Raw genomic sequence first — 24,712 nt, 5'->3', positions numbered from 1 at the left:
TTTAAGGCTAGATCTCTCTCTCTATATATACACATATATATATACAATATTTCATATTTATGCATGTATATTATACTCTCTTCCTCCTATATATTCCTCCCCACACACTTCCTACTGAGGGGCAATTCCTTATTGTGTTTAACCCTAATGGGATGCAAGGGCCTGTCTTCCACTACTAAAACCAAAAAGAGGCATGATCTTCTCTTTCCTGAGCTTGGGGCAGCCAGCATAGGAAACTTTATTTAGGATCCAGAATTTGGCACTCCAGCTCAGGGGTTTGTATCCTGAGTGAGTAACACACAGATGCAGAAACAATTAAGGAATTACTTGTAATAGCAAAGACAGCAAGAGTGCAATGGTGTCAAGCGTCTGATGTCAGTTGTGTCTGTGGTGTGACTCTTCTCAGCATCTGTCCTAAGTAACCTGCTCCTCTGGTTTTGTCTGGGTTGTGGCTCCTGCTGTTTGGGCTTCCTTGGCGTCTGCCCCTTTTTTGAATCTCCTTTAGGCTTCTTATCGATTTTGTGAGCTGCTCAATTCCCTTCCAACAAATTCTTTTTCTGCTTATGTTAGCCAGAGTTGATATCAACTGCTTGCACATAAGAACATAGGTTTCTTTAATCTTCCTTCTATTCAAGACATCATATTTTATTTTTTATTAAATTAAATTTATTTTATTTTTTTAAAAAGATTTTATTTATTTGTTTGACAGAGAGAGAGATCACAAGTAGGCAGAGGAGGAGGCAGAGAGAGAGGGAGGGAGGGAGAAGCAGTCTCCCTGAGCAGAGAGCCTGAGGCGGGGCTTAATCCCAGGACCCTGAGATCATGACCTGAGCCGAAGGCAGAGGCTTAACCCACTGAGCCACCCACGCACCCCAAGACATTGTATTTTATTATTATTTTTAAAGATTTTATTTATTTGTTTGAGAGAGAGACATTGAGAGACAGCATGAGCGAGGAGAAGATCAGAGGGAGACTGAGACTCCCCACAAAGCTGGGAGCCTGAGGCAGGACTCGATCCTGGGACTCCAGGATCATGACCTGAGGTGACTGCAGTTGCTTAACCAACTGAGCCACCCAGGCGCCCAAGACATTGTATTTTAATCACTGAGTGGTCCTATATACTTAAGTTTAAGTTTTGCATTAAGTTTAAATTTTTTTCTGCCGTATTAGTTGTAGCCTAGCTGCAAAATTCTAAGAATTCTGTGTGTAGGGCCTTAAGAATAATGCCAAACTCATATTTAATTTTTACTGGACCTAATCAATAAAATTAAAATGGAATCATAGGTTGAATAGATTTCCATTTTAGCAAGCAAGGAAAGGCAAGATACAAAGCATATGTATAAAATAATCTTAATTTTATAAACATAAATCTGGGTAGAAAAAAAGCACTAAAAGGATAGACAATGAAAATATTAATAGGGTAACATCTGGGTTGTGGGATTATGGTGAGATTTCTTCTTTGTGTTTTATTCTAACAATTAAAAAATCAACATGTATTTATCATAATTATGAAAAGCTCATAATAACTTAAAATTCTGTTTCTTATGGATATTTACAAAATTTACAAAAATGGAAAAAATGGTTCTTATCTTACAAACAGAAAGAACAATAGTCTGAGCTTCTGGGTGGCTCTGTCGGTTGGGTGTCTGCCTTGGCTGTGGTCATGATCTCAGGGTCCTGGGACTACCCCACATTAGGCTCCCTGCTCAGCCCCACAGCCCCTACCCATCTTTAAGAAAACAAAAAGAAAAAGAAGGAAATAAAGTCATTACTCAGCTTCAACAATTTATCAGCCCGTATCTGGTTTCACCTGATATGTGTTAGAAAGATGTTTTTCTTTTCATTGATTATTCCTCCTCTGCCATATGTTGCCTTTCCTTTTAGGAATTTTTATTCAATATCCCTTTCTTCCATGTATGTATGTATTCCTTATTCTCGTATTTTTCTTTCCTTTATCCTTTATCTCTTTATTTTGGTTAAATTTCTGAGTTTTCTTCCTACTTTACAAATTCTACTTCCAACTTCTGTTGTGTCCTGCTTTCAGTGCAATTTTAAACGTGGTGATCATGTTTTAAATGTGATCTTCTCTATTCTCAAATTCTTTCACTTTTAAGAATGCCTATTTTGATCTCATAAATGCAATTTATTCTTGGACCTTACTGGGAATAAGGATCAGAAAATTGCTAATCTTTTCTCCTGTTTTTGATGCAAATTTAGTTTAGAGGGAGCCATTTTTCTAACTACTCGAGGTCAAGGGTGGGTAAACTAGGCTCTCAGGGGCCTGTATTTGTAAATAAAATGTTACTGTAACACAGCCACACTCTTTCATTTATATAGCATCTCTGGGGGCTTTTGGAGTATGTAGGTCATAGTAGTTGCTTTCCTGTTACAATGTAACACTGTCTTGTTGCCACAGACTAAATGGCTTGAAAAACCCAAGATATTTATTATTTGGTCCTTTACGGAAGAGGTTGACCCCCTTTTCTAGGTGGTTTCTTACTTCTGAATTTCAGAATATTTTCATAGGTCCGAAGATTTTTCTTTATTTGCCTATCCATAAGTATTGTGAACAAAGGTTTATTCCCAGAATCAAGTGGTGGGGAGGGGTGGGGGCTTTTCAAATTTCACCAGCTTTCAGCCCAACATTAGACCTACCAAATCAAATCAGAGTTCTCTGTTGTGCCTTCTTTCTTCCTCATGCTGCTCTGGCTCTACAGTTCATACTGTCCTAAAGATATGTGGACCATTCGGCCTGTATAGTTCATACTGTCCTAAAGATGAGCTGACCATTTGGCCTGTATGCCCACTTCTGTGATTTGAACCTGGGGACTGGGGGTGGGCGATGTCTTCTACCCAAAAAAAGTCTACTTGAAAGATTAGCTTTTTTTCTCCATGCTTTTGCTGATTTCTCCTCTATGTTAATATAAACCGATAAGAATTAAAATGTTATCTGAAGCTCTTTTGGCTTGACGTAAATAGCTACAATTAGTAAATGAAATAAACTTAAATTTTTGACTTAAAAATTTTTTTTTAAAAGATTTTTCTTTATTTGACAGATCAGAAGTCGTCAGAGAGGCAGGCAGAGAGAGAGAGGAGGAAGCAGGCTCCCCGCTGAGCAGAGAGCCTGATGCGGGGCTCGATCCCAGGACCCTGAGACTATGACCTGAGCCGAAGGCAGAGGCTTTAACCCACTGAGCCACCCAGGCGCCCCTTAAATGGTTTTCTGTTCACAACATCAACTATATACATAATGGGAAGTTCGTATAGGGCAATATGAGTTAAACATTATTATTATCTTGGGTCAAATTAGTTTACTATTTCATAGCAAGAAAAGAAGACTTTCCAAAAATGAGTCTTAGACCCTGAGTAGGCCACAGAATGAACCACAGATTTGGAATTAGTAATAGCTTATGTGGCTTTGGGAAAAGTATTTGAATTTTCTGGCCTTACCATCAGAATTAGAGTTGAAGGGGTGCCTGGGTGGCTCAGTTGTTAAAGGCTCAGTTCTGCTTTCTGCTCAGGTCCCAGATTCCCAGTGTCCTGGGTTCAAGCCCTGCATTGGGCTCCCTGCTCAACAGGAAGCCTGCTTCTCCCTCTCCTACTCCCCCTGCTTGTGTTCCCTCTTGCTGTATCTCTCTCTGTCAAATAAACAAATAAAATCTTTACAAAGAAAGAATCATAGCTGAAATTGGGGATTTTCTTTCCTTCTGGCCCCAAAATTCTTTCATGGTACTCTTGAGCAGTCTTAGAGACTGTAATAGTGGTTAGTTCCATGAGTCTCCACAGAGCAACCTGCCCTGGCTCAGGGGGCTACTCATGAGTGGGGTGGGGGGGTTGGGAGGTAGAGGGGTAAAGACATAAAGATGTAGAAATTAAGTGAAAATTAGTACAGGGGCGCCTGGTGGCTCAGTGGGTTAAGCCACTGCCTTCGGCTCAGGTCATGATCTTGGGGTCCTGGGATCGAGTCCCGCATCGGGCTCTCTGCTCAGCAGGGAGCCTGCTTCCCTCTCCCTCTCTCTCTGCCTGCCTCTCTGTCTACTTGTGATTTCTCTCTGTCAAATAAATAAATAAATAAAATCTTAAAAAAAAATAGTACAATTTTTTTCCGCCAACTGGTTCAGGTCTCTCTTGCTAGGTTTTGTGAAATTTTTCCTACCTGACTTAAGAAGGATATTTCAAACCACATTTGGCCAGAACATGAATTTCTATGTTAGATAAATTTTATGCAAATAACTTTTTTCAGAAAATTCCTTCAAGTTGGCCTTGTGCTTTATTTTTTTATTTAACTCAGATCCAAGTTTTGGGTACAGTTTCATACACGTGATTTGATTTACTGAACTCTATGAATAAAGGACAGAAACAAGAATTTGAGTATATTTTATAGAAGTGTGTGTTTTAAGAACTCTTCTACTCTTTTCCTACTTACGTGGAATTCCTATTAATGTCATAAAGTTTTACTGTGATTGAAATGAAGGAAGTCTGTGTCCTTGAAAAGTCTATAAGCAGTCTATGGGTATATAAATGGTATTAACCTATGATGAACATCGTATAAAATTTTAAACAGCATTAACATGAACAGAATAAAGTAAGATGTTGAAAATATGTCTACATTAGCAACCGAAGAAAATTGGAGGGAAAATTGGATTAATTATCTGGGTAACCACCTCATTCATTGTTTCACTTTAAGTTTGGGACAGAGTATTAGGAGAAGCTTGCTATTCAGGTTGGGTGATGGAAATGCCTTCTTACAGAAAAAAGTTTCTTTACGTTTGAGTTGGTATATCCAGGGTTGCAAAAACAGAACTACTTGTTCCTGATTAGAATTTTTTTTCTGACCTTTAAGATAGTTTGTTTCTGCATCTACTTCATTATCTCACAGTTTGAGTCAGGGGAAAAACAGGTAGATCTCTTATCTATATTCTGCAATAAGTTCTGGAGGAAGAAGGGAGTGGTGGGCAGAGATTAACATTCCCCAGCATTATTTAGCAAAAGTGGGGAGCTTTTTTTTTTTTTTTTTTTTTTATCTCAATGTAAAAACTCAGTGAAGAATATCCCTACTTCATTCATCAAAGAAATTCAACACAGATAGTGCTTAAGTAAATCTTTGTTTCGGAGTTATAGATTAAATCTTTAACCACAGTATGAAAGAAGAGGGAGGAAAAGTGTGGAAGTTTCAGAGAAACTCATATACACCATTTCTGGGAAAATACTTGGCTTACGGAAGAGAGGAATAGTTTAGTATTGAAGCCCTAGGCAAAAGGTAACTCCATTCTGGGACAATTGACTGTCAATGTGAACATGAAGCTGATTCAAGTCCCTTGTTCTCTCTGGTGGTTTAAGCAGCTCTAGTTAGTGAATTTATGACCATGAAGAGAGGAGATACTAGAAATGACATCTTCAATTTGAAAAGAATACCATATCTAGTGAATTACCTAAAAAATGCTCACATAATGGACTTTCAGGTCTTACTTGCATTAAAGAGAGTCAGTCATAACTAGAAGCTAATCTACAAATATAAAGATAAATCTATAGCATTATGTCACATCATAATATCTAGTACAATCAATTAATGGACATTATTTGGGTCAAGGCAACACAGAATAGCTGTCATCTAATGATAACATACAAAGTTCAATGTCTAGTTGTTAAGTTAATGGTGTAAAAATTGTTTTATCTGTTCTCTCATGAAATTGATTTGACTAAAGAATTGAATCATATGAATCAAATTAATAAGTAATCATTAATATTCAATAAAAGTTTCATGTGGTTTGTTGTATTAGGCAACTGGTGAAGACAAAGTAGAATAAAAAGTTGTTATGGTAAATAAAGTTTCAGAAAAAAGGGATGATCTGAAGCTGGGATAGGCACAAAAGTAGTTATTACAGCAGTAATTATTAACAGGGTGGTTCACAAACTTTAGCATACTAATCACTAGGAATGGTTTGTTAGAAAAACTTTTAAAAGTAGAGTGAGTTTCTGTTAGGAAGAATTTTGTATATGTGTAAGTCTGTTAAGTACTTAGTGATGTTTGTCTCTTGCTTATATATTTTGGTATAAAACTTCCTCCTGAATCTTCTATCACTTCTTTGTAGTGATAATGATGTCATGTAACACTAACCAATATCATCACGGTTATACCAATAATATTAAAGGTTATATTAATGAAGACTCTAAGAGATATCAAGAGGATGACAAACATTTTGAGTAATTATACAAGATTAAATTATGGTTGATTTATCCTGATATTAAGCACATTTTACTGTGCTTGAAAACTGGTTGTGCATTTATGATATTAGTAACTCTTTGTAAGCAGAATATTGAAACAGGTAGATATTCCATATAGCAATCATACCAGAGAAAGAGAGAGCAATAATGTTGGTAGAGTAGGCAATCATCCATGAACTGTGATATTTGGGAGGCCTGCCTAATGGAAAATATCTTTCTTTTTTTTAAAGATTTTGTTTATTTATCAGAGAGAGAGGGGGGGAGAGAGCGAGCACAGGCAGACAGAATGGCAGGCAGAGGCAGAGGGAGAAGCAGGCTCCCTACCGAGCAAGGAGCCCGATGTGGGACTCGATCCCAAGAAGCTGGGATCATGACCTGAGCCGAAGGCAGCTGCTTAACCAACTGAGCCACCCAGGCGTCCCGGAAAATATCTTTCTATTGTGTATTACCATAGTACAAATGAGTCATCAGAGATGTTGGTTAACATACGTGATTAGAGATACTAGGTATTTGCTATGCATCTAGTACTTTAAGCTTATTATCTCAATTGGCTCTCAAGTCATCCAAAAATTTAGGTAATATTATCATCTATGCTTTAAAGATGACCAAACTGAGGCCCTCTTCTCATACTCTGGGTGATCTAAGCTATTCCCTGGGACTAAATACTTTAGACTGTTGCCTTCTTGATTTTTCAGGTGTCTGTCTCACAGATAATAAACTTAATTTTTTCAAAAATAGAATCATTTCTTGTAGCTGACGCTATTGGTTGCCTATTCAACTCTCTTTCCTCTTTTTTTTCTTATTGTCAGAGTCTTGATTTTGTTGGGTCTTCTACACCCCTCCTCACCTTGTGGCTCAGGGGAAGATGACCCTGTTCCCAGTTCTAGTAGATCTTAATTGATCTAAGCTAATCATGATTATCTCATTTCTCACATCAGTGATAGGTTTAAGGTAATAAGCATGTGAGTTTGAGCCGATGAGTGATGTCTGCTGGCAGGATTGTTCTCCATTCCAAGTAGTTACTAGACAATATGCCCTTTTTCTTCCTTCTTATATAATTGTCCCTGGATATGATGCTCAGAACTGAAAGCTATCTCGCTACCACTGTGAGAATGGAGCTAACACCAGAGGAAGGCAAAACAAAGACAACCACTGAAAGGTAGAGCAGAAGACTTAATGAATCAAATCTGGAGGGCTCCTTCTCTTGACTTCTCGTTATCTGAGATTAACTTCCTACTATCTGTTGATTGGCTCAATTGGAGTTGAAGTATATTATTATCATTATCATTATTATTATTAAGGTTTTATTTATTTATTTGACAGAGAGAAGCAGGAGGAATGACAGAGGGCAAGGAAGAAGCAGGCTCCCTACTGAGGGCTTGATCATAGAATCCTAGGATCATGACCTGAGCTGAAGGCAGATACTTGACTGACTGAGCTACTCCAGCAGCCCAATTTTTTAATTATTTGTTGCCAAAGTTATCCTGTTAACAATTTTCACCCCTAAAAATGTTAACCTCCTTTCTTCTCCATTTCATTAAAGGGTCACATGATCTACCTAATAGGTTAAGTGGAAACTCTGCGATTCATTATTTTACTTCCCTTCACCTACTTCAGCCAAATCCATTGTAAGTCCTGCAACGTGGAGAAGAGGGATAGAGAGGGAAAGAGTAGAATACTATTACTCTGAAGTTTCTCTCCTGATTTCCTGGGGGACTGGTGTAATAATAACAGTGTGATATAAATAAATGGTCAGGAAGAGGATCTGGTTGAGGGGCCAGAGAAGATATGTTTCATAAACTTGCTGGGTTTGTCTCATTGCTTTTCATTAAGATTTGAATTAGAAGTTAAAAGAAAAACCCAGTATATTAGAAAAAAAGGGAATATGTTTAATTAATATGTTTAATTAGAAAATGCAAATTTTCTAATATAAATAACATAATTTTTTCCTTCTATGTAGTGTATATATATAAAATAAAGCTAAAAAAATCATAAGGTCACAATACACTTCTCTCACCATATATGTAATACAGGCACGACATCTTGTGTTTGATTAATCCATCATCCTGACATTGACAACTAAAATTCAACAAATAATGGATTATGTTACCTTCTTATATATTGCCAAAGTGAAAAGTCAGAGTGAAAACCCATATATCCAGCAAATTTTAGAGAGATTTTTTTTTCTTTTAGAGAGAGATTTCTGTCACTATCTATGATGCTCCCAACTATTACATGAAATTCTTTGAGCTATATGCAACTTTGACTTGAAATTTTAGTATATATCCACAAACATTTATTACAATGTATATCATGGGCCAAGCACTGTGCTGAGGTTGCAGATACAAAGATGAATAGATACAATCCCTTCCCACAAGCATGGAAATAATTAACTATAATGAAATGTGATAAGTACTGGAGCTGTAACAAGTTATAAGCACTTGTTTTCACTATAGCCGTTTCCTACCATAGGCTGTAGAAACCTGTTCATTTACTCTGTGCATATAACATTATTCTTTGATGCAGATATTATCTCCTGTTATTCTCCCATGGAGTCATTGTGCTTATTCATGACAAATTCTAAGTAGCTTCAGGCCTATTAATATAAGATATGAAAGCTCTGATTATGGAGAATCTCGTTTGGGAGACATGTAAATACACTCACTCCCTTTGCTACATCAAGTAAAAATGACATACGTTCACTCTCTGACAATTATGGTTAGGGTTGGATTAGAGGCCTTAATCTATGTCAAGTGTAAAAATTATTCTGCATTATAATAAAGATTCACATTTTATTCATAAAAAAGAACACAGATTTTGTAGTGAGGAAAGCTTTTACTTTTCGTATCAATCTGATATATGTAAAGTTATATTAGATTGAATGAGAGGAAGAAATGAGGACCAAGAGCTAAAAGGCAAAAAGGAGAGGGTGCCTGGGTGGCTTGGTCAGTTAAGTGACTGACTTGATTTTGGCTCAGGTCATGATCTCAGGGTCATGAGATGGAGCCCTGTGTCGGGTTCTGCACTGGGCTCTGTGTTGAGTGTGGAGCCTGCTTAGGATTCTCTCTCTCCCTCTCCTTCTGCCCCTCTCCCTCATACCCCCTCCCTGCTTACATGTTCTCTCTCAGAGGAAAAAAAAATAAAAGGCAAAAATGGAAGAATACAGAAAAAAGAGGAAGATCTTACCACCAACTAGGTTTGGATTCAGATGCCTGATAGCCAACTAAAATACAGCTCACTCATTCATTAGTTTATCCAGTCAATACTGAGTTCTTAGAAACAATAGTCATGATAACAATAGTAGTGGTAATAATAATGATAACAATCAACACCTACTGAATACTTACAACCCGCCAGAAACGGTATCACGCACTTTATGCAATTTATCTATCATATTTACACCTTAGGGATAGGTATTATTTAAAAAAAAATTATTTTAGAGAGAGAGAGAGAGCACAGGAGCAGGAGGAGCAGAAAGAGGGAAAAAGAATCTTAAGCAGACTCCACACTAAGTGCAGAGACCGACTTGGGCCTCAATCTTATGATCCTGAGATCATGACCTGAGCTGAAACCAGTAGCCAGGCACTTAACCAACTGGGCCACTGAGGTGCCTCCATAGGTATTATCCTTAGCCCCATTTTATTGATGTGGAGAGATCGAGGGCCTTGCCCAAGGTCATGAGTAGTAAATGGCCGAGTCAGGATTTGTATCAAGCCATTTGCTCTTAATGACTATGTATGTGCTGTTCACTGTGCTAGTCTTTAAGAGATTTAAAAGTAAATATGATCAGAGTCCCTGTCCTCAAGGAGTTCACCGTCTGTTATGAGAAAGAAAGTGCAAATAATTGTAGTGCAGTGTGGTAAATACTACAATAAAGATATATAGAATGCAGTGATTGTACCAAGGAGGGGATGATTAATTTTGCTTGGAGGGGAGTGAAGGGTTGATGAAATTTCAAAGAGGAGACTTGTGAGCTAGGTTTAAAGAATAATGTGTTTTTAGGTAGGCGGGGTGATTGAAAAGTAGAGGGAGAAGCAAGTGCAAACACTAAGAGAACTTCAGAATGGGGTGAGATAGTTGGGGGGAGGTGAGAGCCAGGAGGGCGACTATAAGGATATGCCAGGCAAGTGGCAGAAGTATGTGGAATTCTTTGAGGAACCACGAGGGTGGTCATTTCATGGCTTCTTTTACTGTGTGTAAAAGAAAATTTCTACTACAGCTTAAAGCAAGTCTACATAGTTGTAACTTGAAAATAGTAAGGCTTTAGAATTTATCAAGTTCTGTTAAGTACTTTAACAATTGAAAAAATAATTCCATGAATATAAATGATGAGTTACATTGTGCCAAAGTTTTCTTTGATCATTCTCAGAATTCACAGCTATATTTATAGCCTTAATCATTATACCCATTGCTGGGTTCTGTATTTTATACTTGAATTCTCTTACATTTTTGTACATTGAAGCCTATTTTTTTAATAAGTTTTGAAGGATTTGAATGTACTGATATACCATGTAGTTTTAAAAAATATCTAACAGGGGCACCTGGGTGGCTCAGTGGGTTAAAGCCTCTGCCTTTGGCTCAGGTCATGATCCCAGGCTCCTGGGATTGAGCCCTGCATCTGGCTCTCTGCTCATCGGGGAGCCTGCTTGCCATGCCCGCCTGCCTCTCTGCCTATTTGTAATCTCTGTCTGTCAAATAAATAAACAAAATCTTAAAAAAAAAAATCCAACAATTTCAGGATTATTAATTCAAAATTTTCACTGCTGTAAAGAGCTCGGCTATAAACACCTTTGTAAAAATTGTTATTCTTCCTTCTCCTGTCTCTAGTTGATTATTCTCCTTGGAATGTTATCTCCAAAGTGGGATTACTAGGTCAAAAGATACACTTAGTATTATTATTCTTGTTAACCTAATGATGAGGTTATTTTGAAAGTGATTAACTAAACTCTTATTTTAAAATAGGCACTTCAGTTGAAACCAGGGTATTTTCCATCGAACTAGACATATCTGTAGTGAATATTTTAGTAAAAGAGATAACAAAAAAATTCTGAAAATCATTTTAAACCTCTCCTTAGGAACAGGTTATATTTTATACTTACCAGTCATTGGAAAACTTGCATTGAATTAGAAGGGGATCAGAGGTCATTAAGTTGAACTTCTTAACCTCTTCATAAATTTATAACCTCTTTTTTCCTAATGCGCAAAAAGTATAATAATATAATATATAATATGATAATATGATAAAAGGGTTGCTGTGGATAGTAAAAGGAGATGATATATGTAAAACACTTAACTCATTATCTGACACATAGTAAATTATCAGTAAATATTAGTCATTGTTAGAGTATAGCTGTTATAGTTAGCATACACCAAATTGAAAGGCTATATTTATTGACATTTATATGCCAGGCATTCTGAAGAATTTTGTATACAAAGCTGAACAAAGTAGTTTCTATTTTCATGGAGCTCATGTTCTAGAATATAGGCAATAAGCAGATAATAGACATAGCTCATGGATACTCTTTTCTAGAATATAGACAATAAACCATCTCTATAGAGATGGTTCTCTCTCTAAAGAAAAAAGAAGGCAGGGGTTGAGTATGTTTTATGGGTGTTACTTCTTTATAGAGAGTGTTTGGGGAAGTTCTCCTAATATGGTCACACCTGGAGGAAGACCTGAAAGAAGGGAGTCAGGGAAAAGAGTTCCAGATAGATTTGTATTGGATATATGATTAAATTTTTGAGGACAGGGATGATTTCTTTCAAATTTTGACAGGACAGCAAGAACTATGCAGGAGGCCTGAAATATCAGGTGCTGGAGTAGGTGTAATCATCAGTATGTTTGTTTGCTTATTCATTTTGATCATCAGTATATTTATAGCTATAGTTTTTCTCTTAATTCACGTAAAAAAATCAACATTTAATTTTCTGTCACATGATTCAACATAAAAAGTATAAAAAGGCGTTCAGTGACGTCTTCTAGTCTTTCCTGTGCCCATCCACACAGTTCCCATTGTTCCCAACAGGTAACACATCAGATCTTTCTTTCTTCTTGCAAAGTTTTGTTTTTTTTTTTTTTTAAATACAGATAGATAAGCCAATAGGTATTTTCCTTAAACAAAGAAAAACCTTGAGCAATCAGAGAAACTTTGCAGAATGTTGTTTCTGTTTTTTTAAAAATTTTTTATTGTAACCCAAAATTACATTTTGCCCCGGGTGTATTTACGACCAGCTTCCGGCCTGGAAACCGGAAGTTCTCCTGGGTGGGAAAGGTGAACCGGAAGCTGTGGGAGTGAGAGGGTAGACCGCTGAGGTAACTCAGAGCCGTTTCTAGTTTGCAGGTGGGCTCCTCAGAAACCTTTCTAATCTTTACAACCAGCACCCATTTAAGGCTTTCACCAGCATTTCTAGCTGCCTGACCTGTCCTTCTCTGCGGGGCGGCCCTGACTTGCGTTGGTGGCGTCTAGAATCCCCCACCCACCGACCAGGGAGAGGCCTTCACCCCTGGACCTCATAGTCTTTGCTTGGGCTTCTCGCGGCTTTTCCTGAAGCGGTATCAAGGCTTCCGGTTGGTAAAGTGTCTTGTCTGTTCATTATAGAGACGCGCGGGAGCATCCTGTATGTGTGTTTTAGGTTTTGTTTGGTTTGTTTTTCGACCTCATGTTTGCATTAAGAATAAATGTAATCATGTCGGGCATTCTTGTGAAGATTTTCAGGCACGACTGGTGCTTAAGGTTTGCATCATTTTGAACCATTAGAAGTGAATCTCGGCTTTCTTTGGTGGATGTCACTTTGCAGAGTGTTTGAAGCATGGTTGCCGAAGTGTGTAAATCTGGGAGTTGCCCAAGTGTGTAAATCCCGGAGGAAACTTTTCCAAGTTTTCTTTATTCTTATAGTAATGGTATTCCTTCTGCAGGGCATTGCACAATGGAATTTCTCTGGGAGTAAAATGACTGGCTTGCCAATCCCTATAATGTTGAATTACAGATTTACTTTATTCATGTCATTGTTTTATCTTCCATTTACCTTTGTTTTTGGAAATTATCAGTAACAACTCTCAAGGTATTTATGGGAATCTTTGTAATCAGTACACTTACTTAGAAAATGTGATTGTTCCATTAAGAATCTTCCACTTAGGGGCACCTGGGTGGCTCAGTGGGTTAAAGTCTCTGCTTTCAGCTCAGGTCATGATCTCAGGGTCCTGGGATCGAGCCCCGCGTCGGGCTCTCTGCCTGTCAGGGAGCCTGCTTCCTCCTCTCTCTTTCTCTCTCTGCCTGCCACTCTGCCTATTTGTGATCTCTGTCAAATAAATGGATAAAATCTTAAAAAAAAAAAAAAAAAGAACCTTCCACTAAGACTAATGAGATTCTTCTAATTTTTGTTATTTTGCTATTTTGCTTTAATGGTGATAAATGCCTATGGCTCTTTGTTTTGTATCTTGAAGGAAAAACCCTTACGAGTTATTCCAACCTGAAAATCAGCAAACATTACCCGGGGGGCGGGGGTTTATTTTACAGTCCTTCACAATCGTCTTTTCCAGTCATGTCTTCAGCCAGTTTTTGTGTTCAAACCCTCCCTGCTTTCAGGGAGAACTTGAAGTAATTCTTGAGTTCCTTTTTAAAATCTATTTAATTTTTTCTAAGGAATTATTTATGTATTTGAGAGAGAGAGAGAGAGAATGAATGCGAAATGGGGGAGGAGCAGAGGGAGAGAATCTCAGGCTGACTCAGTGCTGAGGCAGAGGCCTACCAGGGCTTGATCCCAGGACCCTGAGATCATGACCTGAGCTGAAATCAAGAATTGGGTACTCAACCGACTGAGCCACCAGGTGCCCCACTAGTTCTTGAATTCTTAAGAATTCTATTCCCCACTCGATGGTTTATCAAGTGTGCTAATGTAAGTTGAGAGAGTATTTTAATTTTTATACTGTTTCATACCGTAGTATCAGGAAGGAACCTGTTTATCAGTTTTTATATCTTAATGCCCACTGGGTGGCAGCATAGCGTTTTTAGTTTCTTAGCGTTGGCTATGGATTTCATAACTACTGGTGTTATAACAGTGTTTTTCTGATAGTAACAGACATCTTTCATATTACATGCCAGGCGCTGCACTAAATGCTTTATGAGCATTATTTTATTTAAAACTAAAAACAAAAACATAACAACAAAGAAACCAATACCATACTTGGTGACCTAAGTGTTTTCATTGGTCTCCTAGGCCATATTGAGGAAGCTGTGGAAAAGAGGTTAAATAATAATACAAGGCTGATAACTACACAGTCGGTAAGTGCTAGGGCCAGAATTGACGCACAGGTGCTTCACTACTCCTTCATGTAAATCAAATTAAGGTTACTGTTAAGTCTGACCAAACAGTGAAGAACTTGCAGTTAGGATGAGAAAGCTGTGGATATTATGAAAGAGGTAAGAACTGAATATCAGTTTCGTATAATGTACCTCAGGACAGTTGGGGGTGCTTGATTTCCAACAAGAAGTATTTCCTAAATTGTGTTCTAAGGAACACTAGTCATGTGAGATGTTTCAGCAAAACGTTTCCTATGGCCAGAGATACTTTTTTTTTTTTTTTTTTTGAAGATTTTATTTATTTGACAGAGAAAGAGAAATCACAAGTAGGCAGAGAGAGAGAGAGAGAAGCAGGCTCCCTGCTGAGCAGAGGGGGCTCAATGCAGGGCTCTATCCCAGGACCCTGAGATCATGACCTGAGCCAAAGACAGAGGCTTAACCCACTAAGCTATGCAGGCTCCCCAGTTAGAGACACTCTTAGGGATTTATTAAAGGTTTTCAGAAGTCCCACAGTAAAGGAACCTGTTTAACCCAGCTCACAGCATTTTTGGAACTCCTTGCATTCTTAAACTTTCAGATTAGAGCCTACATTAAGAAATACATTTTACATGCAGTCCAGTATAAATGGATGTATACACCTGAAATACTGAATAAGACAGATGAAACATTTACTTACCTTTAGTATGAACAATTTACTTTTTTTTTCAAATCTATTTTCCTTTTTCTAGTCTATTTTTAAATGATAAGTATCTTTGTTGAAGATAACATGCTTCTATCACTCCTGATAACACATTTCTTGTTGGGAAATTATCCTTTATAATCAATTCAAGCCAAGAATAAAGTAAGAACATGGAACAATTTCATGTGAGAATTGTTAGAATTTCCCAAAACACATTCTTTGGGACACATATTCCCCAGAATATTATTTTGCATTTTGAATTATCAAAAAAAAAAAAAAGGGTTTCATGATTAAGATAAACTTGTGAAATTGAGGTTAAACTTAAATGTGTTTTAACTATGCTAATGGTATCCTAATGGTAATCTCTAAGATGGGGAGTTAGTATGCAGCATTTCCCAGATTTATTTGACAGTGGAACCCATTTTTAGAGATGTATTTTTGGACCTCATGCCCTCTAGACTTTGGAAAATGGTCATGTAGATAATTAAGGAAAAATGTTTTTGCTGTATGGACATTGTGTGAGAATTTTTACTATAAGTTTTTAATGTAATTTTCACAATTTATATTTATTCTATTTGCTAATATGGACATGACAGAAGGATGTCAGGAAGCTGTTCAGCCTTCTTAGTTTTCTTATGACCTATGGAATCTTTCTGTTAATAAGAAAAGCCTTTGAAAATCTCGGGCACTGATCAATATAAACTAAAGATTTTATTTTCAGTTTAAATTCAGTAAGCAATGAATTTCTAGCTGTGTTAGAATCCCTCTTATTAGGATATTTTGAAAATTTACTCTTGTTTTTTTCCTATTTGGAAAAATTCGGAATTTAGTATAATTAAAGATTTTAAGTGGTTAAGAAATACTTAAAAGATTCTCTTACATTTTATGTATAAGGTGACCAAAATGAGTGTTTATGTATTTGATACAAAGATCTCTGTTATATTGCTTAGTTGAATTTATAGTACTCTAATTTTTTTTTTAAAGATTTTATTTATTTATGAGAACACAAGCGGAGTGGGGGGAGGGAGAAGAAGGCTCCCCGCTGAGCTCAATCCCAGGACCCTGGGATCATAACCTCAGCTGTGAAGGCAGATGCTTAACCGACTGAGCAACCCAGGTGCCCCAAATTTATGGTACTTTTAGTAGAGTATTTCATGTTTGGTTTCATATAATGATCCTTATGGAGAGAATTTCCAATTCTCTCATTTCCTTTATACATGTCAGACCATTCCTTTTTAGAATTTAAGTATTAAATTTCTAAAATTTATATATGAAATCCCTACTCCTTTTCTTAAAACAAGGAGAAATTTGCAAAGATTTTATTGAGAATTGAGAATATTTTAGTGTAAAATATTTTCTTTTAAGAAACTCAGTATTTTAATAATTATACATGATTTATATAGTAGTTTAAGAAATTACTTATCAGGGTCTCCCAAGTGCACTTCCCTCTGGAGCTTAATAAACCTTCTACAAACATCAATTCCTTAATGACAAATAACATTTATGGCAGCATTATAAATTGACATAATAAAGTGCAAAATAATGGGAACAGACAATAAGAATGGAGCAATAAATACAATAATCGTGTGATATGGGTAACAAGTACAGTTCAGGAAAGGAGAAATGGTGTAAACTGGATTCATAAGAAAAGGATCACAGAGGAGATAAATTCAATCTGATTTTTATATTGCATTTAAACAGGAAAGATAGAGGAAAATATTCTCTATAAGAGAGCAGAATGTGTGAAGGTTTTAATTAGTTCAAGCTCCTGAACATGGACCTAAAGACCAAAGAACTGTGTGCTTCTCATGCCTCATCTCTTCTTCCAGGCTTACATGGTAAACTCTAACCTTAAGCTGTTTTTAGTTCCTCATTTAAAATCATGTTGTGTCCATCTGTGCCTTTGCTTATGCTATTTTTCCCCTCTAAAGCACTTTTACCTCATTTTTCACTTTGCTAATTTCTTAACTTTTAAGATTTTTAAGCCCCAGCATGGAGGTCACCGCCCCCAGGAAGTCTCAGACTTTTCAATTCTTCCTTGATTTTTCCCTTGCTGGATTAGAAGCCCCTACTTTCTGCTGTTATAGTGCTAGGGATCTCTACCATTGCACATGACCTTACTGTATTATAATTATTTTCATATATCTGTTACTCAGTACTCAACTCCTAGATGTCACTTCTTCCCCTCCTCACTTAATTCCTTGATCTTTACTGACTTCTTTCTGTAAAATGTAAAATGTTTCAATTTCTCTCTTTCCCTTCCCTTTCCTTGATTACTTACGACTTTAAACTATCTTCTATCTTCTTTCCTCCTCAGTTTGTGAAACCTGTTCAAAGACTTCTACGTTCTAAATCAGTGTGTGTCAGTAAGAGAACTACCCTCTTATCCTTCAACCAGATTTGATTTTCCTTTGCTCAGGGTCTGTCTCAAAATCCTTTTTTGAGAACTATCTCTTGAGTTTTTCAATAGCCTGAAATCTCTTCTCCAAGATGAATTAAAACAGATTTTTACTGCTAGAAGTATTGCTAGACATCATTACTCCAATTTGCTATTGTACTTATAACTATTTGGTAATGAGATATGATATATATAAATTAACGAATAAAAATTTAAACTTAGTTTAGTATATTTTATAGGTGAATAATTGAGGGTTGGGCACTATGTGCTTTGAATTCCTTCAACACTTAGAGCACCTTTTTTTTTTTTTTTCTGTCATGTCTTATATCATGCCTAGTATCATATCTAGGCTTACATTTATTTGAATGAATGCGTTCTCTATCTTTCTAGACTTTGAAGGAAAAGACCATTCATTCAAATTTGTATCATTTGCAGTTTCTTAAACAGATGTGTTAAGTCCTATCAGTCTTGGTTGTCTTTATAAGTTTAATTTAAAAAAAATCCAACTGTGGACACTCTTCCATTTTCCCCCGTTACAGAATTTTCTTCCATAGTTTTTTCTAAGATTGTGATATATTTTTTTTTTTTTTTTTTTAAAGATTTTATTTATTTATTTGACAGAGAGAAATCACAAGTAGGTAGAAAGGCAGGCAGAGAGAGAGAGGAGGAGGAAACAGGCTCCCTGCCAAGCAGAGAGCCCGATGTGGGACTCGATCCCAGGACCCTGAGATCATGACCTGAGCCGAAGGCAGCGGCTTAACCCACTGAGCCACCCAGGCGCCCCAAGATTGTGATATATTTCTTTTAAAGTTTATCATGGTTACAGGGCATACAGCTTGTACATCCTACCTTATTTGACTCATGGTTTCCAAATATCCTCCTCACCTTTTCCAAAAGGTAGGAGTTATCTAGTCAATTCATTGCAATGTGCTATGAAAAAAATCTCGAGTGCTTGACTTTTGTAAATTATTGTATTAGGCAATGTGAAGGCACAGGAATGAGAGAGACTTGGTCACTAGTCAAGGAACTTAAAATATAATGGCTAACATAACCATTGCTAATACAAGATAGAATATGACTGCAAATGTACTCAGTTCCTATTTGGCACTGTCCTATACATAAAAGACCCTTTGGTCCTTCACTTTTAGAGGGAATAAGCTTGAGGAAATGCAATACTTATAATACTATTATATAATATTTATGTAAGTTAAGAAGTTAAGGTGATTTCCCATTGAGTGTTCCCAATCCAAGATCAGATAATTAAATAATGTTTATATATTTTTAGATCATGTCATGGCATTTTTTTCTGAATCTTTTTGAATCGACACACACACCAGCCTGTGTGTAATTAATGAATACAGTTTTTCACGCAAGCATGCACTTTTTGTGACAAACGTCATCCATATTTTATATTTTAAATAGTAATAATTACTTATGAAGGAGATAGCCTTATGAGATTGCTTTAGCATTCAGTTCAAGTTCTAAGAGTGCTCCTAAGAGTAAAAGGCAATATGATGAAACCAATTTAAGTGTTATTTAAAGAAGAAAAGGAAACTTGGAAGTTCTGTTTCTTTAACAAAGAATTTGTAGGGGGGAGATGCTTTGTTTTAGTCATTGAGAAACCACATTGTTTTTTATATTTGTAAAGCTATTGATGATTTTGCTTATACTCTTTGAATGTTTTAGCTAATGTCAAATCCTACCAATTGTTATTATGTGAAATGATAGTGTGAAATTGATGCTGTTATAGTATAACAATAAGGACGTGACTCATGTATTTTATGTACACATGCATTCAACTGTAGTGACAAATGGCTTCATGCTGTGTGATTAAATGCATATTAGCGTTTGCCCTAGGCATTTGATTATTACCATCTTTACTTCATTACATTACCACACTGTATGGCCATATAATTTATAAGATAATACACACATCACTTTGTTGCTGATAGGAATTATTCTGTTTTATGGATGGTGTCCTTTAATTTTGCCTTTCATGGATTATAAAATTGGTTAATATCTGCTGAAGTGAATCACTGGAGAAGCAAATAAAGATGTTGGCCTCAGGTCACAGTGTCATTTGTGATACTGGCAAAATCTTACAGGCTCATTTATCCCTGTACATGATTGATAACAGCATGGGTTAAATGGAGAAAGCTTTGCTTCTATTAAAGGATCATCATGAATGAAGACCTCCCACTTAAAAGTCAGGCATGATGAGAAGACAAGAGACTATCTACAGGTCAAATTAAATAACTTAAATAATTTAAGTAGAATGACAGTGTAATTTGTCCATTTTGTGTTATTACCCTGACCCCTATCAGGATTATAGGCTAAATTCCTATCCCCTGTAGAGTATTTAAGATGTAATTTTTAATAAATACTTTCAAAGACATAAAAGCTGTTAGAACTCCTAAGTTGTGGTAAAATATAGATTTTTATTATGTAGTTTTGAAAAAAGCTCTTTTCTAAAAAATGGCAGTACTTGCAAATATAAAATCAGTAATGTGGTGACTGTTGAGGTAATGTTTCAAACATTTTATAATACTGGCTTTATTTTTTAAGACTTTTAAATAATGAAACATATTTATTATAAGCATATTTATTATATTTACAAATATAAGTAATAAACTATTATAAAGTACTATAAATAAATGAACTATTTTGAGTTTGTTATTAACATTTTGGAGTCAAATGTTAAAAATGTTAAAAAGGTATAGTTCAGTATCTTTGAATGACTTCTTTCCTATATGGAATCTTTATTTGAGTTTATTCAAATTGTGTTTCAAAATAGGGAAAAGCATATGCATTTTTAGAGATTATTGTAATAAAATCATTATTGAAATGTGAGAGTATTTTGACCTATAGAGTGAAAAGTAAATGAAACCTCAAATTAAATATTTCATGTCTCCTTTAAATGACCAAAAGGTCATGTTTTGTCCATACTAGCATCCTCATTTCTTGTTGACTATCTGTTGGCCTCTATATGCCAGGACTTTAATACATTACCTCCTTTAATCCTCACACCCTGTAAAGTGAGTGTCATTATCACTGTTGTATAAAAGGAAACTGAAATGCAGAGAGGTCACAACTAGTAAGAGAAGGCAGAATTTGAATCCACATTTGATGTGGATTCTTACAGGAATCGACAGAAATGCCTATGTCATTTTCAAAAGCATACTATAAAAATCTATATAGCACAAAATTTCACAACTTTTTAAAAAAAGATTTTATTTATTTGACAGACAGAGATCACAAGTAGGCAGAGAGGCAGGCAGAGAGAGAGAAAGGAAGAAGCAGGCTCCCTCCTGAGCAGAGAGCCCGATGAGGAGGGACTTGATCCCAGGACCCTGAGATCATGACCTGAGCCAAAGGCAGAGGCTTAACACATTGAGCCACCCAGGTGTCCCCAAATTTCAAAACTCTTGTTTCTCACTTTATCAAGCTATCTAAAATAGTATTGTAAAAACTGTTTTGGGGACACCTAGGTGGCACAGTTGGCTAAGCATCCAACTCTTGGTTTCGGCTCAGGTTATGATTTCAGGGTTGTGAGATCAATCCCTGTGTCAATCCCTGTATCAGATTCCAGTTTCAATATAGAGTCTGTTTGGGATTCTTTCACTCTTTTTGCCTTCCCACTCATACTCTTTCTAAGATAAATAAATCTTTAGGAAACAAAACTATTTTTGGACTCCGGCCCACAGTAAGAAATACATTTCACATTGTGATTCAGTACATTGTATATCATTAATATGAAAGTTTAATGAAACTTACTATATGTGGAAATTGCAGGTAAATCTAATCTAGGGGCACTTGGGTGACTCAGTTGGTCTTGGTTTTGGCTTAGGTCATGATCTCAGGGGTCATCGGACTCTGCTCAGCAGGGAGTCTGCTTGAGGAATCTCTCTCTCTGCCCCTCCCCAAAATAAATAAATTATTAAAAAAAAGCCTAATCTATCCTGTTCTTTTCTCTCCTCTTTCATAAAAATGCTGCTTGCAACTAAACTGATTTCATATATCTCTCTGAGGGTTTTCAACTGAAGTAATTCTGAAACAGCTTAAAACATAACAGAATTTTTCCTCCATTATATATACACTTTATAGAAAGCAGAATGGAGAAAATACCACTTGTGCTTTGATCACTGAAAGATAACTATAGTTATCATAATGATGTACTCTCTTTCAGTATTTTTTGATGACACTTATATGGGTATGGTTTTAATCATGATGCTTATATAATTTTGAATCCCAGTTTTTTAAGTAGGCTCCATGCTGGGTGTGAAGCCCAACATAGAGCTTGAATTAACAACCCTGAGATCAAGACCTGAGCTGAGATCAAGATTCAGACCCTTAACTGACAGAGCCACCTAGGTACCCCTTGAATCTTAAAAAATTTAGTATGTACTTCATCAGTTACATGTGTACATAGTGTAAATAACTAAAAATTTTTTACGAGGTTTGTTCAGGAAAAAACAGTAGTTTACCCTGCCGTTTTCTCTTCTCCAGAGCAACTACTTTAAACTCTTTTAGCTTATTCTTTAGCCATTTACTTCCACATGTCTAAATAATATACTTATCATTTGCTACTTCATGATTTTCCAGTTTTAGGCATTATCTAAAGACTCTATGATTGGAGGTGGAGATTTAACTTTCTTTCATCTTGTGCCTAACCTCTCTTCCTTCCCATACTATCCTACCATCCATCTTATGATAGTTATATTGTAATCTTGACTGTATATATATTATTATGAGTGAATAAATGCTATTTATAACTGAACCATTATAGTATGCTATGATTATTTTCCTTTCTTGTACAACATCCTCCAACCATTGTCTTGTTTCCTCCATTGTTCCTTTTTGATGTGTTCATTACTAATTCAACCCCAGATTTTTCTCATTTATGTTAAACTCTTATTAGTGATTTAAAAACAGTTGGTAATCTGTTCATTTCATCCTATTGAACTTTCTATCAGAACCTACTAAAGCACACCAATCTGGACTGCTAGCTGTACCAGCCCCTTCACCATCACAGGGCTTTGTTGCCTCTCTCTCTCACTTAGAGTCCCTTGTTTCCTGGATTCCATATCTTCCTCTTCCTTGCAGAAATCCTTAAGTAGCTTCCTGAGAAAGAAAGCATGGAGGGTAAATTGTTTTGGAAACTGCGTATCTAAAAATATCTTTTACCTCCACACTTGGCATGGCAATAAAATTCTGGTTTGGTAATAACTTTGAAGACTTAGCTTCTTTATTCTAGATTTTATTGTAGATATTGAAAACTCTAACTCTTCATCCTTTGTGTGGATTTTTTTTTTTTTTTTCTTTCTGGAAGCTTGTAGGACCTCTCCATTTCTCCACTGTTCTATTATTTTACCATGATTTGTCTTGGTGCTGGCACTTGATGAGCTTTTTGTAAACTCCTATTTTTTAGTTCTGAGAAAATCAATCTTGACCATTTGTCATGATTTTAGTTTTTTTTAAGATTTTATTCATTTATTCATGAGGGACAGAGAGAGAGGCAGAGTGAGAAGCAGGCTCCTGGCAGACCAGGGAGCCCAATGTGGGACTTGATCCCAGGAGCCTGGGATCACGACCTGAGCTGAAGTCAGATGCTTAACTGACTGACCAGGTGTCCAATAGTTTGTCATGATTTATTCTCTAATTTCTCTATATGTTTTTTGGAACTTCTAAGGTGTAGTTACTGGAACTTCTGAATTAATCCTCTAGTATTTTTTTCTTCAATCCTGTATTGCTTTGGCTTTTTGCACTTGTTTTTGTAAGATTTCTTCAATTTTTGTCTTTCTTTCTACTAAATAAAAATATTTTTGAGAATCTTCCTTTTAGCATACCATCTTCCTTTTTTCATAAATGAAATGTGTGGTCTTACCTTTTAATGAGAATATTAAAGATGTTTCTTTTGAAAGTGTTCCTTCTGCTTAATCTTTGCTTCCTCTAAATTGCATTTAAAATTTTTTCATTTGTTTTGGTCTCTGTGTTTGAAATTAGACACTTACCCTTGAAAGTCTTTTGGTCTCTGCTGTTGTTTAAGAATGAGGCACCAGAAAAGTGGATTAGAAGCTCTAAACATGTGGGTACGTCTATGGACTGTGGTCTTTAAGGTAATCCAACTAAAACATTTTGTGTGGAAGCTCCCAGTATGATATTATTTATGTTTTTTCTCTTGGCCCGAATTTCCTTGAAAACATAATTCCAGTCTCCTGCTTCAAGAGCTCTCTGGCTCTTAGCCACTGTGGGAGCCCTGTAGAGGAAGAAGGCTGGTTAGGTAGGGCTGGTTCAGCATTTGGTATGTACACTTATTGGGATAGTAGGTCCCCCAACCCTGAGCTGTTATCCTTTATTGTAGAGACTCTCTGCTTTTATCACCTTTAGAACAACTTCTAATCTGTCCAGATGAGGGAAGGGAGTCATCTGGCTAACCAGAAAGAGAAAGGGAATCTGGGGTCTAACGTCTTTTTTAAAAAGACATCCAAGCAATTGTCCTGTTTTTAGACACATTTGCCTTCACCTTTAAGGGTTCTGGTATCACTAGACCCTTGCAGGGATGAGGTGGAGGGATCAGGGGAGGGGTGTAGGGAAAGGAGGTGAGTGATGTAAGTCAGATTGCTTCCCACTTTTCTGTATTACTGGCTTTGCTTTCTCAGGTCTTGTAAATACTCCTCCACTATCTGCTGGCCAAAAAACATATTTTTTGTTTCTGTCACATTTCCCATTTGGTTTGCCCAAGGTTTATCCCTTAAATTGCCTGCTATTATTTTAGTAGGGCTGAACTAAGTACTTGTGTTCAACCTACTGTCTTTTTATTTTTATTTTTATTTTATTTATTTATTTTTTTAAAAAAAGATTTTATTTATTTATTTGTGAGAGAGAGAGAGTGAGAGCGAGCACAGGCAGACAGAGTGGAAGGCAGGCTCCCTGCGGAGCAAGGAGCCCGATATGGGACTCGATCCCAGGACGCTGGGATCATGACCTGAGCCGAAGGCAGCTGCTTAACCAACTGAGCCACCCAGGCGTCCCAACCTACTGTCTTTTTAAAAAATTTTTTTTGTTGATTTATTTGAGAGAGAGCATGCGGGAGTGGTTGGGAGGAGGAGA

General features: G+C 36.5%; 1 protein-coding gene across 2 annotated transcripts in view; it reads left to right on the top strand.

Annotated features, from left to right (window-relative positions):
* The window catches only part of CCDC73 (coiled-coil domain containing 73), a 175,304-nt gene that overhangs the window by 19,914 nt on the left and 130,678 nt on the right, over nucleotides 1-24,712 (top strand). Inside the window, exon 1 of one of the 2 annotated variants that reach the window (XM_059139035.1) lies at nucleotides 12,502-12,566. The exons of the other annotated variant lie outside the window; for it this stretch is intronic. The gene's annotated coding sequence lies outside the window, so the exon portion shown is untranslated. Of the gene's footprint in view, nucleotides 1-12,501; nucleotides 12,567-24,712 lie in introns of those variants that run through there. 2 annotated transcript variants of the gene reach the window in all.

Source organism: Mustela lutreola, chromosome 1 (assembly GCF_030435805.1).
Source record: "Mustela lutreola isolate mMusLut2 chromosome 1, mMusLut2.pri, whole genome shotgun sequence".
Lineage (NCBI taxonomy): Eukaryota > Metazoa > Chordata > Mammalia > Carnivora > Mustelidae > Mustela > Mustela lutreola.
This window is presented reverse-complemented; position numbering and strand designations above follow the sequence as displayed.